Raw genomic sequence first — 15,481 nt, 5'->3', positions numbered from 1 at the left:
GTTTTCAGTTCGGAATCGATTTTCAGAATGGGGTCGAGACATTGCGTTTGGAGCGTAGCGATTTCCGACTCTAAACTTTTGTTTAAGGTCTCCTGCAAAGCGATCAAATCGCTCCTCAACTTTTTAATTCGGACGTCCAACATGAGAATCTCTTCTGCGTGGTCTACACGCTTGGTGTTGCCGAAAATGTCGTTAGGCATTTTTGGTTAACGGTTATTTATAATAGGATAGACGATTCGTAATTCTACGAAGAGAGGAATAAGTTTGTCGTAATCTCCGAGGAGTTCCATGTAAAGATAATCTCCTGCAGACACATCGTACGTAATGTTAGAAAGCATCTTGTCGTGCTTGATTCGAAAAATGTTCTTGCCGGTAGATATTTTGATTTCGCCTACGTTCTCCGGATTCACGGTGATTTGAAGTTTCCCACCGATCGGAATTTCGTAGAAATGTAAATTGTTATTAAAAACATAAAATATCTTGCCCACGTCCTCATCCAATTTCGTCCAAATGCTGTTGAGGTGAATGATCAACACACCGTTGAGTTTAGTTAATACGGAAGGTAGAAATTCATGATCTGTCGTCGTGCGGTGTACAGTCTCCATTGTTTGCTTTCGGAAACCAAAGAGATTCATGTTGGTTATTTAAGAAAAAATTGAGAACGTATCTAATATAAATAACACCACAAAAAAATGTGCAATTTTTAGTAACCATCTTTTTTTTTCTTAGCAAAAAATGGAGAAGAAGGAAGCGAAACGTGCATGCGACCAATGTGGGATATATATATCTATTTCTAACTTGAGAAGACATCGGAAGAATGTGCATGGCAAAGGATCAAGTAAGAGAGAGCTCGATGTTGACGATCAAGCGCCACGAAAGAAGCAGAAGAGTGCCGGCGAAAGTATTCGAAATATTTTAACCGAGGAGACTTTCCGATCTGAAGAAACATCTGATCTAAACAACTTTTTTCGCTCGGTCAAAAGCAAGTTAATTTCGTCTATCACCGAAGCTTTGTTGCAATGCTCGTTGAAAATCCACCTCATCGTTTCCGTCATTTACGAAAACGTAAAAAAAGAGCGAGAAACTTTCCATCATTACACTGGTGTAAAGAGCCTCCACGCCGCCGACGTCGATGAGGTGGATGCCATTTGCAACCAGATGATTGACGCTTTGTTGAACAAGCACGAGACTTTCCAAGAACGCGGATCGGGTTGGACACTTTGCGGTTCGCCTCACACTTTAACTTTGAAGGTGGCACGATACAACCCGATGGGAGCATCCAGCTACATCAATTTGCCCCCGGAAATAGCCAGTAAAAAAGCCATCATCAACATTCAAAATGAAGATAACAGATGCTTTTTGTGGTGCATCATTGCCGATCATCACCCAGTCGATGATCACAAACATCGTTTATACCACTACAACAAGACAGAATATCTTTTAGAATTTGAAAAACCTATGGCTGACATTAATTACCCCGTAAATCTACGAGACATTAGTAAATTTGAGGCACAGTACAAACAGATAAAAACGAAAGTATAGCAGTACACATCTTCGGATTAGACAAAAACAACACCATCTACGTTCTCAGACACAGCAACATTAAAAGTAATCGCGTCATCAGATTACTCCTGATCGAAGATGATGATAATTATCATTACTGTCTAATCCAGAATCTTCCAAAATTAACAAGAAGTCAAATTACCACACATCAACATAAAATTCAAGTATGCGACAGGTGTCTGAGTATATTCTACGGTCGAGGAAAAAAGAATGCTGATGAAGAACTCCGAGATCATTATGAAATGTGTAGTAAACATCCGGCTACGGCTATCAAAATGCCTTCTCATGACATGACATTTTCCAACTACAAGGCGTTACTCTGGCATCCCTTGGTGATATGCGCCGACTTTGAAAGTTTCCAACTTCCACTCGCCACATGCGAACCGAATCCCAGCGTATCGAGCACCACCGAAATTCTACATCACGAAGCCTGCGCTTTTGGATTGATGGTCAACAACACAGGCAATGTTATTTTACATCGTGGCAATGATGCTCCACAAAAATTCATTCAAACCTTGAAACAGATGGCCATACAATTCGCTCCTCTACTAAGAGAAGACAAACCAATGGAGTCTCTTACCCAGGAAGAGAAGGAAGCATACGATCATGTCTCTCAGTGTGGTGTGTGTGAAAGTAACTTCACCCTCGAAAATGTCAAAGTTCGCCACCACAATCATCACACGGGAAAATATGTGGCCCCCCTGTGTAACAACTGTAATCTACAAATCAAGAAACCAAATTTTATTCCTATATTCATTCACAATTTGGAGGGCTACGACGCCAAAATCTTCATAAAGGAGATGGGATGCGACGCTCAACCCATTAGCGTCATAGCTCGCACCAACGAGAAATTCATTTCATTCAGCAAGAAGGTGGACGTTGGAAATGGCAATCGCGTAGAAAGTCGCTTCTTGGACTCCTACAACTTTCTGTCTTCGAGTTTGGCAACACTCGCGTCTCAACTCACCGACGATGATTTGGTCGCCACCAGGAAATGTTTCGGCGACCAACATTTAGCACTGTTGAGACGCAAGGGTGTTTACCCGTACGAATACATGACGGATGCTTCCAAATTCTCAGAAACATCATTACCACCGAGAGAAGCATTCTACAGTCGTCTTAGCGACACCTGTTGCAGCGAAGAGGACTACCATCATGCTCAGCTCGTGTGGTCTACATTCTCTTGTCAAACCATGGGTGACTATCACGATGTGTATCTGAAGCTGGATGTTACGCTATTGAGCGATCGTTTTCATCTCCATCGCTCGAGAGGAATGGCAGCATATGGTTTGGACCCCGCTTTCAGCTACACCACACCGGGTTATTCTTGGCAGGCGATGTTAAAATCCACGAAGGTGAAGATAGAACTCATCAAGAACGTCAATCAACTTTTGTTTGTCGAAGAGGCAAAACGTGGTGGAATCGTCCAGTGTCCCCTTCGATACGTCAAGGCCAACAATCCATATGTTGCCGATTTCGATGCAAAAAAACCGACAAACTTCTTGGCATACTGGGACATAAACAATCTGTATGGTTATGCCATGTCCGAGCCTCTGCCCATCGGAGAATACGAGTGGATGGGCGAGCAGGAACTTCAAGATTGTTTGGAATGGAGCGAAGATCATGAAAATGGATGTTTCCTAAAAGTAGATTTGGAATATCCTGCATCGCTTCATCGAGAACACCATGGATTTGCGATGGCACCTGTGATGGAATCGGCTCCGGAGAAGAAGCTGATGCTCACCTTCAAGAGCAAAGAGAATTACGTGGTGCATTATCGTCTCCTACAATTCTACCTCCAGCATGGATTGGTTTTGAAGCGCGTGCACTCGGGATTGAAGTTTAAACAGACCAGGTGGCTAGCACCCTATATCGACGGCAACACTCAACGTCGAGCATCAGCTTCTTCTTCCGCAGACAAAGACCTATACAAATTAATGAACAACAGCATCTACGGCAAGAGCATGGAAGATGCGAGGAAAAGAAGAAATATCAACTTGGTCTCCGACCCGAAGAAAATAAACAAGCTCGTCGCTCAGCCCACGTACAAGAACTTCACGATACTGAGCGACACGTTGGTATTGATCGAACGTGCTCTCAGAAACATAACATTCGACAAACCAATCGCCGTGGGAGTCGCGATCCTCGAGTTGTCGAAGCTGGCCATGTACAAGTTTCACTACAACATCATGAAACCACGCTATGGAGAGGCGATCGAGGTGGCGTACACCGACACGGACAGCTTCGTGTACAACATCCACACCGATGATCTATACGAAGATCTAAAAAGCATGAGCCACCATTTCGACTTCTCGAACTATCCCAAAGATCACGCTCTCTTCGACAACAGCCAGAAAATGACGATCGGGAAGATGAAGGATGAAGTCAACGGCCGCATCATCACAGAGTTTGCGGGTCTTCGAGCGAAAATGTATGCCGTGAAAATCCAGGACGAGACCGAAATAAAAAAAGCAAAAGGGGTGGGGCGTTCGAGCACAAACAAACTGACCGTAGAAGATTACAAGTCGTGCTTGTTCGACAAAAAAATCAAACGCATGACCGAACATCGGATCACGAGCACCATCGACCAGTTGCGTACATCCACGATCAACAAAGTGACGCTTGATCCCCACGACACCAAATTGAGGCTACTCGACTGCAACATCCACACCCGAGAATGGGGATGCCATGACGAGGAAGAAACCTGCTCGCACCATTAGACTTCTCAATCAAAAAAGTACGTATTATTTCTTGCACCACTTTTTTTTAAAAAAAAACAATTATTCAGACTAATTTTTGCATTCACATTTTTTTTATATTTTTCTATCATTTTTTTAAAAAAAAAACAATCATTCACACTAATTTTTTGCATTCACACTTTTTTTATATTTTTCTATCATATTATGTACACTATTTTGAGGATATTTTTTTATTTCTTTCAGATGCTGCACCCCCTACGGAAACTTTTTTACTTCTTACACATTCTATTCTTAACCAAAATTTTTTCTTCTCTTCAATCATAAAACACACACATTACACACGGAGGTCCTCTGTAGGGAGTTATGGGGGGGTTAAAAAAAAAACACGTGAAACTCTACAGAGGCATGACTTTGTTAGCCGTGGCCATTAGAACTGTGTTGGGCACCACGCACCCTCGCGAGGTTATAGGGGCCAGGCATCCTAAAAACGACAATTATTATTATTTTGTTTGTTTGCTTGCGTCGCAATACAGGCGCGCGCGCGCGTGTGTGTGGCACATCGTTCCCCCGAGAGAGGTTTACAAAGGTCACGATATACGGAGTTGGAAAATTACGATATGGCGCATTCGCTCGTTACTGTTGCCAGCCATAAATCTCTCTCTCTCTCTCTCTCTTCATCTTACACCAACGTCGGCATCTCTATTTTTTTTTAGTTGTAAGTAAATTGCCAACACACTCTAGTTAATAATGCTACATATTATACACACACACACGCACACACATACTGCGTTGCCATCCACCCATCTCTCTTTCTTTTACGGCAGTACATATTTGTTGCCGGCTCTCCTTGCCCAGTGTGTGCAGGTTGGCAAAAATTGCTTTATGCGCTGTAAGGCAAGCCTCAAGCAAAGTTGCCACCTCCTTGCTTTAGGTTAGGTTAGACCAAAAAAAAATCTTGGTGATTTTTTTTCGAGTGAGGAGTTGCCAACGCTGATTTTTACTTGAGGGCGGTCAACCGGCTTGATTGCACAAGCAAAATTGCCAGCTCCTTGCTTTAGGTTAGGTTAGACCAAAAAAAATCTTGGTGATTTTTTTTCGAGTGAGGAGTTGGCAACGCTTATCTCCACTTGAGGGCGGTCGACCGGGTTGATTGCACAAGCAAAGTTGCCAGCTCCTTGCTTTAGGTTAGGTTAGAGCAAAAAAGGCTGTGGGTAAGCTGTCGGTTGTTTAACTCTTCCCTTTCTCTTTTTTTTTTCTTGTAAAAGGCTATGGCAAAAGTACCAGTGGGTTGGCAACCTTGCTTTATGCACTGTAAGGCAAGCCTCAAGCAAGGTTGTCAGCTCCTTGCTTTAGGCTAGGTTAGACCCCAAAAAAAAACCTTGGTGATTTTTTCGAGTGAGGAGTTGGCAACACTGCGAGAAAATACCTCAAGCAAGGTTGCCACCTCCTTGCTTTAGGTTAGGTTAGACCCAAAAACAAAAACCTTGGTGATTTTTTCGAGTGAGGAGTTGGCAACACTGCGCGCGAAAAGTAGGTCAAAAGATGGGCCTAGGATCGCCCATTCCACCTACTCAAAAAGTAGGTCAAAGGACGAGTTAGCATAAGAGCAAAATTTGCAGGAGTTAAAAAATAGCTTAAAAAGTGATGCCAGAGCTTTTTCTGTCTATTTTTCTCTCATTGTAGGTTAGTTTAGTCCGTAAAACGTCGTAAATCATAAAATCGCCGCCTTACAGGAAAATATCGTAAGGCATTTCAAAAGTAGGTCAAAGGACAGGCCTAGAATCGCCCATTCCACCTACTTATGCCCTAAGGCACCGCGGCGCCCAAGTCAGAATGTAGGCCTATCTAAGACTTGCAACGCTCAGTTAGTGCGGTTAGGTTGCTTCACTTAAGTTAAGAAATAAAGACATATTTCAAATTCAGAAATATTTTATGTTTGAAAAGTACTACATAAGCACGTATTTGGAACAATCATATTCAATTATATTCATAACAATCACTGCCACTTCAGTGAACATTTTGCGGCGCACACTTTGCGAACCACTGCCCTAAGGCATTCGTTAGGGTGGTCAAGGGCATTTTCATTTAGGACCTTACCGGTATATTCACACACAACGAGCTTCAGAAGAATGAAGACGTTTTAGCGACAGAAACAGTCCAGTTCCTCGTACGTCGAGCTTGGACTAACATTGTAGCTGACACACCATTCTCCGCAATTATTCGAACCACCCAAAATCAGGAAACCGTTGATTAAAACTCCATTCCGCGCATGCGCAACGCTTGTTACTATTCCGTCAAGAGATGGCGACAGGTGTGCCTTTTTGTTTCGACAAAAAACACCCCCCTTGTATTTTAGTGCTACTGAACAAGCAACAACAAGCACATCCCGAGTTTCGACAGTAGTACTGTATTGACTTGTCGAACGTCAACCGCTTCCGAACAACAGATTTTTTCTTCGTCCGGGTGTTATGAAAGCTCTGAATAATTCGCACATCCCTTCCGGAATTGACGTTTAATCATTTCCCACCGCGTTGGCAGCGGCAGCACTCGTATTGTGTTTGAATAATGCATTTCGACCTTCAGGTACCAAAGCGAAGCCTTGTTCCGATGTTCACGGCTTTTCCCTCGCGACTATGGCTGGCTCTGTCTGCTCATTTATTTAAACCTCCGCCATTTTTTTGTACCCGATTGAGAAGTTGGCAAAGGGACACGGACACGGAATCGGAACGAACCGGTTGGAATTTGAATGAATGGACACTCATAAACATCTATGCCCAGACCGAAATTCGAACCCGGGACCCCTGGAGTCGTAGCGCGATGTGCGTAAGTTGGAAATAAAAAAAATATAGTTCAGCTACAGCGCCTTGAATAACGTAGTGTGGAAAACGACCCAAGAAACTGGTTTCCCGAGACGATGACAAGTAGATGGCAGTGCGATCGACACAGCGGCTAATTTTGTTATGAAAGTAATGCGGCTTAGTTTTTGGAATATATTGTGTAGATTTGTTTCTCTAGAAAGGCGGTAAGTGAATTGATGGAAACAGTTATATTTGTGGAGTGATTTGCAGTCACGAAATGGCATTAATTTACACAGAAAAGTAACATAAATACGTTTTATTTGCAACGCAACACGAGCATCAACATATCGCATGTGAGGCTGGACGTCAAACGTTGGATTGTGTACACAAGTTTATTTTTGTATACTAATAAAATTGAAATAGTGTCATGAAGGAGAAAAAATGTTTCGTGGCGTACATATTATGAAGTCATTTTCCCGAAATGCAGATATTCGAAAGTATTTAATTTCATATTCCATGGAGTTCAAATAGCCGATTAGGCTGTACCTTGTTATCTCTATCAACAAATTGCTTTACATTCGTGTCGATTGGTAAGTAGAACTTTGGTGTTAAGGACTGTGCATTTTTACTCGTGACTTGGCTGTAAAATGTCTACCTTGTACTTGATGAAAATAAACCGCAAATTAATTAAATTAATTAATTAATTAATTAAAATAAACGAGTATTGTCTGTGTGAATTTCCATAAAAATAATATTTGTGACAATGACAATATTAATGAACCTTTCAGGATAATGCATACACAATACTAATTCTCGCAGCAATTGTCATGTTACGTGTTACAATCCATACCTATGTTTTCTTCCGTATTGTTAATAAAAAACTCAAGGACAGGTCATGATCGACGGTTCATAATATTCTTTAATATTTTCGCGACTACTGTACCAAATATCATAACAATTTTCTGATGCAAAGAAATATTACAAGGAAAAGAATCAGACGTTGCAGCAAAAACCCCATTTACTTCCATTATAAGCAGTCGAACACCAAGCCCCGGTGTCAACACCAGCGCCTCTAGCGGATCATTTTCGAGTGGAACCAGCGAGAGAGAGCAAAACCATGCCGTTTTCCACACTACGTTATTCTAGGCGCTGTAGTTCAGCTTACCAAATTTTATCGTTGTATATCTAGTAGTTTTCGAGATATTGAGAGGTCACGAGCTAGTGATTGTTAACTAATCGCGCCGATTGATTGACTAATTTATTTAGTTTATTATTGTTAGAATCTCGGTACTGACGGTCCCAGGTTCGAGTCCTTGCGTCGGCATGAGTGATGCGCAATTTGCCTACACCAGGAATCGAATCCGGGACACCTTGATTACAATTCTAACAATTGCACGTAAATTGATGCATTCAATGTGGTTGAAAGGAATTTCTTGAGTTTTGAACACAAAAATGAAAAGTGTAATTAACTATACATTGACTATGGGGGGAAAAATACACATTTGTTACGAGATGGAAACACCGTTGCTTAGAGATTATATTTTTATGCCAGTAAATATCAACATATTACTTCCTTTTCCAAAACATTTCCTTTGTTTAATTGCATTGGTTCATCTCGTGCCTATGTGTCTCCGTACAATGTAACACAAACCACATGTGTTGCTATGCAAAAAATTAACCACCATGCTACAATCATGGGCTGCTACCACCTCAATTAATGTAAAATAATTAACGATCACCACTTCTTTTTGACGTCTAGAATTAACCGATCGCCCTACAATTAACCCATCGTCCCTTCCTTTTGACGTCTAGAATTAACCGATCACCCTTTCCTCTTTCCACATCTAGAATTAACATATCGCTCTATACTTTGATATCTAATATTAACCTATTGCCCACTAAAATTAGCAGAATAGACAGAGAGCAAACGAAGAAATTAAACGGGAAAGAACAAGGCAGAAGTAAACAGAGAAAGCCTTGGTAATATATCGAGGAACAGAGTAAGAAAAAGGGGAACAGAGAAACAAGAAAAACAGGGTTAGGAAAGGGGAGAAAGTAAAGAAGGAAAGAGAAAAGATAGAGAAAAATTGAAGAAGATAGATAGAGCGAGGATTAATATAGAAAGAAAGAAGAACGAGATTTAAAGATAAAAGAGAGAGGGAAAAGAGGGAGAAAGAAAGAGAAAGGGACAAAAAGGAGAGAAAGAGAACGAGAGAAATAGAAAGAGAAAAAGGCAGAGAAAGAACGAGTGAAATAGGGAGAGAGAGAAACAAAGCAAGAAAAAGAGAATGAGAGAAAGAGACAGACAAGGGAAAGAAAGCAAGAGAGATTTCTCTCGAGAGACAAAAAGGAAGAGAAGAAAGAAAGAGGAAGAAAATTAAAGATACAAAAAGGAAGTAACAAAGAGAGGGAATGATCACTGATCACGTAAATAGATCCCGATTCTAACTGTTCCTTTGTTTTCACCATTATGTCTATACTTTGCTTAAAGTTAGGCCCATTATAGGTTAGGTGAGATTCATGGCCGTCCGCAGGATTTTTTCCAGGGAGGGGCAAGCAAGGTAATTTTCTTCCAGGGGGGCAAAGGACACATATTTTCCTCCAAAATAGTGATGCCCCCTCAAAAAACACTGTTTCAGTTTGAAATTATCATGTTTCTTCAACGAATTTATAATAATTAACATAAATTACTGTGATTGAAATGATATTATGTGTGAATTATATAATTTTAGGTACACATTCATTTTCCAGGAGGGGTGGGGGCCGTGGCCCCCCTTCCGGACACCCATGGTGGGATTGTAGAAACTTGGGTGGATGTTGGATGTTGTAGTCTGTGCATTTTTTACCCCATAATGTTCTTGACCTTGAATCCAACTGCATCAAGAAAACAATCCGCAACCAATTACCACTGCAGTGTGTGCACATACGTTTCGTGCCCTTGCCAGTAGAGGAAATAGGACGTTCTGGCGGGTGCGCGGGTGGAAGTATCATGCCTCGAAGCTACACCAGTGCAGTGTTGCCACACGAAGGGAAATTCCCTCGGTAAAGGGAATTCAGAGAAATTTTAAGAGAAAAGGGGACAATTTGAAATTATGGGAGGGTAAAAAATGTATTTTCGGTTAATTTGCGTCGCCTTTCTACCCTCCAGGCTAAAACACGCCCGCTATAATAAATATGATTTTTATTGGGTTAGAAGAGTCTTATTTTTGTTTATCATTTCTTTCTTTCTGTGTGTCCGAGGGAGCCTTGGTTCTATTAATTTATGATATCTGTTACACGTACTCATGTTAATGATTATTTTAATTTAACTAAAATCAATCTCGACGATGGGGATGAATGACGAACTGATGAAATGAATAATAGAACTAACACAAAGATACATTTTCATTCTCATTTTGCGCTCATTCTTTGACCAGAATTCAATTGTTTGATGTATTGGGTTCATTTTATTACGCTTTTCTGCCAATTTTGGCTAATCGCGAAGACGTGAATGAGTGATGATATGATGAAATTGAGTAAGGTACATTCACAAAGAATACACATGTCGGGCCAGGATTCGAACCAGGGATCTCTGATGTCGATAGTACGCTGTTCTAACTACTGCGCCACGGGAGTTGGCAACCAGGATTTAAAACTGTGTCCTCTGGCTTCGCAGCACGTTACGATAACCACTCCGCCACGCAAGCCAGCAATGAGTATTATCAACATTTTCAGCAAATTTGAAAATATGCGCCTTATAGCCTTATATATTATATTCAATGTATTTTGAAGCGCTAAATTCGTATTTCCTTTTTTTTGTTGGGTAATTTATTCTTCAAAAATTGACCATGACGAAAATTTTGAATTTGGCTTAAAACCTGTTTTTTTGTATATATATATATATATATATATATATAATGGATAAAAGCAAGGAGGGCCAAAAGGGCTAAGTAAAAATCAAAGAAGGTAAAAGGAAACACTCACCGGACAGTAGAAAGATTCAAAATTTTCTACTGTCCGGTGAGTGTTTCCTTTTACCTTCTTTGATTTTTATATATATATATATATATGTATGTATGTATTTGTTTGTTATTCCCTCTTTAATTTCATTCATTCGATCAATTCTGGTATTTTTATAAACTGTGCTCTCTATGTGTCAATAATGCAAACAACTTGATGAAGTTTTGTGATCGTAGTTTCCAAATTCCATTCTTCTGAAACGAAGAGAAGATGTGGATCAAAAGGGAAATTTTGTATTACGAGAGGGAAATTCTGTGATCGCTGGCTGTGGCAACACTACACCAGTGCCCTTTGGCTTGCGTCAGTCGTTCGTCGTCTGTTCGCGCGGGTGGGAACGCCAGCGAAGAGGACTGCCTCGAATCGGTGTTTGCGTTGTCAACAGCTGGTAGAAAACCTTCCAGCAGGTAGGTGTATGACGCATGTCGTTTGTAGCTTGCATGAATTCACCTGTTAAAACGTGGTGCGTTGTTGGATTTCAGAGAAGGTGCATTCGCCCACACCACCACGCCATGTGTTCACACATTCAATTGCGCCTGACATCTGCTTCTTATCCACCTGCCAAATGTTTACAGTTTGTAATCAAGAGGTTCCGGGTTCGAACCTCGCTGGAGTGCACAGTGTTTCGGGTCTCCAGTTTTGACACTGCAGGTCAAGTCCGATTAACGTATGCGACAATGAAGTCCTAATAAACTTACACTGATTTAGTGTTACATCATCTATTTGACGTTAGTTTCTAGCGTCTGCACTCAAAGCCAGTTTAAACATCTGTGGTTCTCGTGTTGCGTCGTTCATGTATGTTTGTGATTGTCCTCTCAGCCATCTCTTCCTCGTCGTCGCGTTTATCAAGTATGGCTGAAAACCGACGTAAAATAAACTAAAATAATCAACTAAAAACATACATTACTTTGGCACACTCAAAAATATACTGAAATTATGCTCCAAGCACTGTGACACGTTAAAAACACGTTCCAAAGCAAAATACAGGATGAGTAAAATATGGAATTCACATGAATGATGATTTATGAAATGGTATGAAAATATATACTTGCATACCTAGAAGCACCCGATATAATAATTAAAATACTCATTTGGGATAGGTGAAAAATAATTATGTTACTAAATTTAGTGTGCAATTAAATATAAAAAGCGTCACAACAACAATCCGTAACTTGAAAACTGGTATGAGATCACACACAAATTATGTGCACGAAGCAATGGTGGCGATATCTACTGGCCTCCTTGGAAATCTAAATAAGGGACTCCATGTAAATCAGTTCTGTAACTTTCCTACATAGGTCCGCTATCGGATTGTGTACGTAAAATAATCTAACTAGAATTTAACCATAAGATTCATAATAATATTGTTAAACCTTGTCCACACTGAGGTAAATCGAGTCTGAATCCGAGTATGGAACTCAACACCCTTTGATTACAAAGAGACAACATCATCGGGGAAGCTCAAATGGCAAGGTAGAGAGAGAAAAAAAGCCTCTTGGTATTTTCGACATTGTGAAACACGACAGCGGGGTTCTAAATGCAAGTCGTTTTGCAAAACATTTTACACGTATATTTCTACTGTAGTAGGTCTATTAAGTTAATTTTGATAGATCAATAAGCTTATTTTACACTCGACAAACAAATTAAAACCGCACTGATTAAATATTTCTTCGACTACAGCGTCACTGTGGTTGTAATGCGATTAATGGTGTTTCTCTAACTGTTTTATTTGCACAGAAAGTGGTTTCATGTAGAGGATGTTTGGTATTTTACCATTTGGAACATTCATTGATATTTTAAAAATGAAAAAGTATCTATGGTTGGAAGAGAAATGCCTTGAGACGAGACTTTGTAGAGTTAAGCTTGACGCCCACTGAGACTACGGAAACGAGGCAACAGTGTGCGATAACCTTTAAACAGACGCTTTGAGGTTAGTAGAATAGGTTCGGCGGGAATGCCTACATTCAAGGCATCTTATCCTTATGGAAAAAAATAAAAACGCCTGGGGCTGGCCGGAAAATGTCACTCTGATCCCAAACTTTGTGTGGGGGTGATTTTTAGATCAATTGGCACCCAACTGGGGGTGACTGCCATCACTGACGCGGGATTTTAGAAAAAATGGACCACCCACACGCATCTGGTGGCGATCCCCATATTACGTACACCCTTCTAGAGTTGAATAAGAAGAGGTGACAGTAGAATAACTACTAATTTATTTGTATGCCTGTTGTATAGCTATTGGAAGTGTTCTTAATGCTTCTAGTCAAAGAAGGAATTTACATTGAAATTCACGATCGACCACTCATGATGACCTTGAAGAACTGACCACCGCAACAGGTGGCTCTAATGTAAGATGATAGGTGTGAGTGAACTACGTACGTTCTTCTGATATCATTTGCGTTCCTGCGCCGATGCAAAAGAATATTGTGCATGTACGTGATGGAATTCGTAATTATTAATCCTGGTCTTTCGCATTCGTCTCCAAGCTAAGAACATGGCGAGTTTACAAAATCACAATGTCCTGCTGTTGATACTTCTCGTATGTTCTGTGCTCTATATTTTTATTGTCTCTGTCTCGCCCTTTCCTTATGGCTTCTTTTTTCTCTTCCAACTCTTTCTTTCTTCAGATACTTTTCCTCCTTACTCTCTTTCTCTCTCTCTCTCTCTCTCTACTTGCTTTCTTCTCTTTCTTCTTTCTCCCCTTTTATTCTAACTTTTCTCTGTTTGTATTTCTCCCCTTTCATCTCTAGTTTTCCCTTTTTCTTTCTCTGCTCCTTCTTTTCTTTCTTATTATATTTTTCTTTTATTTCGACCTTTCTTTCCTATATCCACTCGTTATCTATCCTTCCATTATCATCTCGTTCTTATTCATCTTTCTCTTCTTTCTATCTTTTACCCCCCCTCTCTCGTCTCTCTCTCTCTCTCTCTCTTGTCTGTCTTCCTCACCTGCTGTGCGATGTTTGTCATCTATTTTTTTTGTTTTTACGTGATAAACATCATGGCTGTTCAAATTCTTGATATACCAGGGTTCGAATACCGGCATGGGTGTTTGTGAGCGTTCCTTCATCCTCATCTTCGTGATTAGCCAATAGTTGCAGAAAAGTAAAGTAAAAAAATCTATAAAACAATCAATACATTTCTAGATGTGGTTTCTCTAATGGGGTAGCGGTAGCTTCGTTGCCTGTAATCAAGAGGCTTCGGGTTCAAAACTCGGTGACCGATCTCCGTGGTGGGGCGGTTATAGAGCGACCATAAGAAAGCATGTTCCATCCTGCCCTTCCCCTCCACGCGGGAGTACGGTGCACAGGAGTCGCTGGTCTGCGCAGTTTTTTTTATTTTATTTCGCTTGTGGTTCCACTATAGCAGAGCACAGCACCATATGACGCCAGGGGTCCCCGCTTCGAATACAGGCCTGGGCATAGGTGCTCTTTCTAAGTGTTCGTTCGTCAATTTCATCATATCATCACTCATCCTCATCGTCGTGATTAGTCAGAAATAGCGACGCTAAATAACAAAAAACAAATGAAATTGATACCCGGTGGAGTCAAATAGTGTTTGGGATTCCAGCTTAAACTGTAGGCCGAGTTCCGATTAGTCTATGTGTGCGTAAAGTTGCTCAGAATAAAAACTGTAAAAAACTCAAATTCTTTGTGCATATATTTTAGCATATTTCTTCATGCAAATAACTATGCCACTTCTTATTGAGCCCTCTAGCGAGGATGTCAATTGGTTGATTGTCTTGGTGTATTTTACTTCGCTTTTCTGCTACTGTTTGGCTTATCGCGAAGATGAGGAGGGGTGATGTGGTGGTATTGATGAAGGGACGCCCACAAAGAATACCCATGCCGAGACCGGGATTCGAACCCAGGAACCCTGACGTCTTAGTGCGCAGTGCTAACCACTCCGCCACGGAGGTCGGTTAAAGCAAGGTTGTAATTCTGCAGCAGAGACACATATGCACACGCGGACATCTCTAGAAACAACTGAAGAAAATGTCGGAACTAATCTGTTACATATATGGCTAGCCATAAAAGTCAGCGCCGACTATTCACATTAGTTAACAACTCGGAAAGGCTGGAACGCAATGCCAGTGATTATTATAGCACTAGAAGGCGGCAAGAGTTGGATCAACGTTTGCGGTACCAAGTCTGGTGGAATGCTAGAATAGGTTTTGACAAACTAGATAATTTATTTTGCAAAAAGAGCTGCTTGTAGGTTTAGGTATATGGTTTTTCGAGTGAATGACGACTGCATAATGGTCATTATTTTAAATTTTGATTTCTACAAACACAAGGGTACTATAGCTTACCGGCTCGGTGGTTGAACGCGTTAAGGGGTCGACGTTCGTACACGTAATCGAAGTGCCCGGACTCGAATCCTGACCTCGGCAAGGACGTTCTTTGTAATTATGTCTTCCAAGTACGT

General features: G+C 40.9%; 1 protein-coding gene across 7 annotated transcripts in view; it reads left to right on the top strand.

Moving 5' to 3' along the window:
- Positions 1 to 15,481, top strand: part of LOC145987783 (synaptotagmin 1-like) — a 321,930-nt gene that overhangs the window by 20,749 nt on the left and 285,700 nt on the right. For 3 of the 7 annotated variants that reach the window (XM_083122479.1, XM_083122477.1, XM_083122472.1), the window contains exon 1: positions 11,379 to 11,463. The exons of 3 other annotated variants lie outside the window; for them this stretch is intronic. The gene's annotated coding sequence lies outside the window, so the exon portion shown is untranslated. Of the gene's footprint in view, positions 1 to 11,372; positions 11,464 to 15,481 lie in introns of those variants that run through there. One more of the 7 variants, XM_083122476.1, reaches the window with a different exon arrangement.

This window comes from Lepisma saccharinum, chromosome 5 (genome assembly GCF_977018435.1).
Source record: "Lepisma saccharinum chromosome 5, izLepSacc3.1, whole genome shotgun sequence".
Classification (NCBI taxonomy): domain Eukaryota; kingdom Metazoa; phylum Arthropoda; class Insecta; order Zygentoma; family Lepismatidae; genus Lepisma; species Lepisma saccharinum.
The sequence above is the reverse complement of the archived record's forward strand: the minus strand, read 5'-3'. Positions and strand labels throughout refer to the sequence as shown.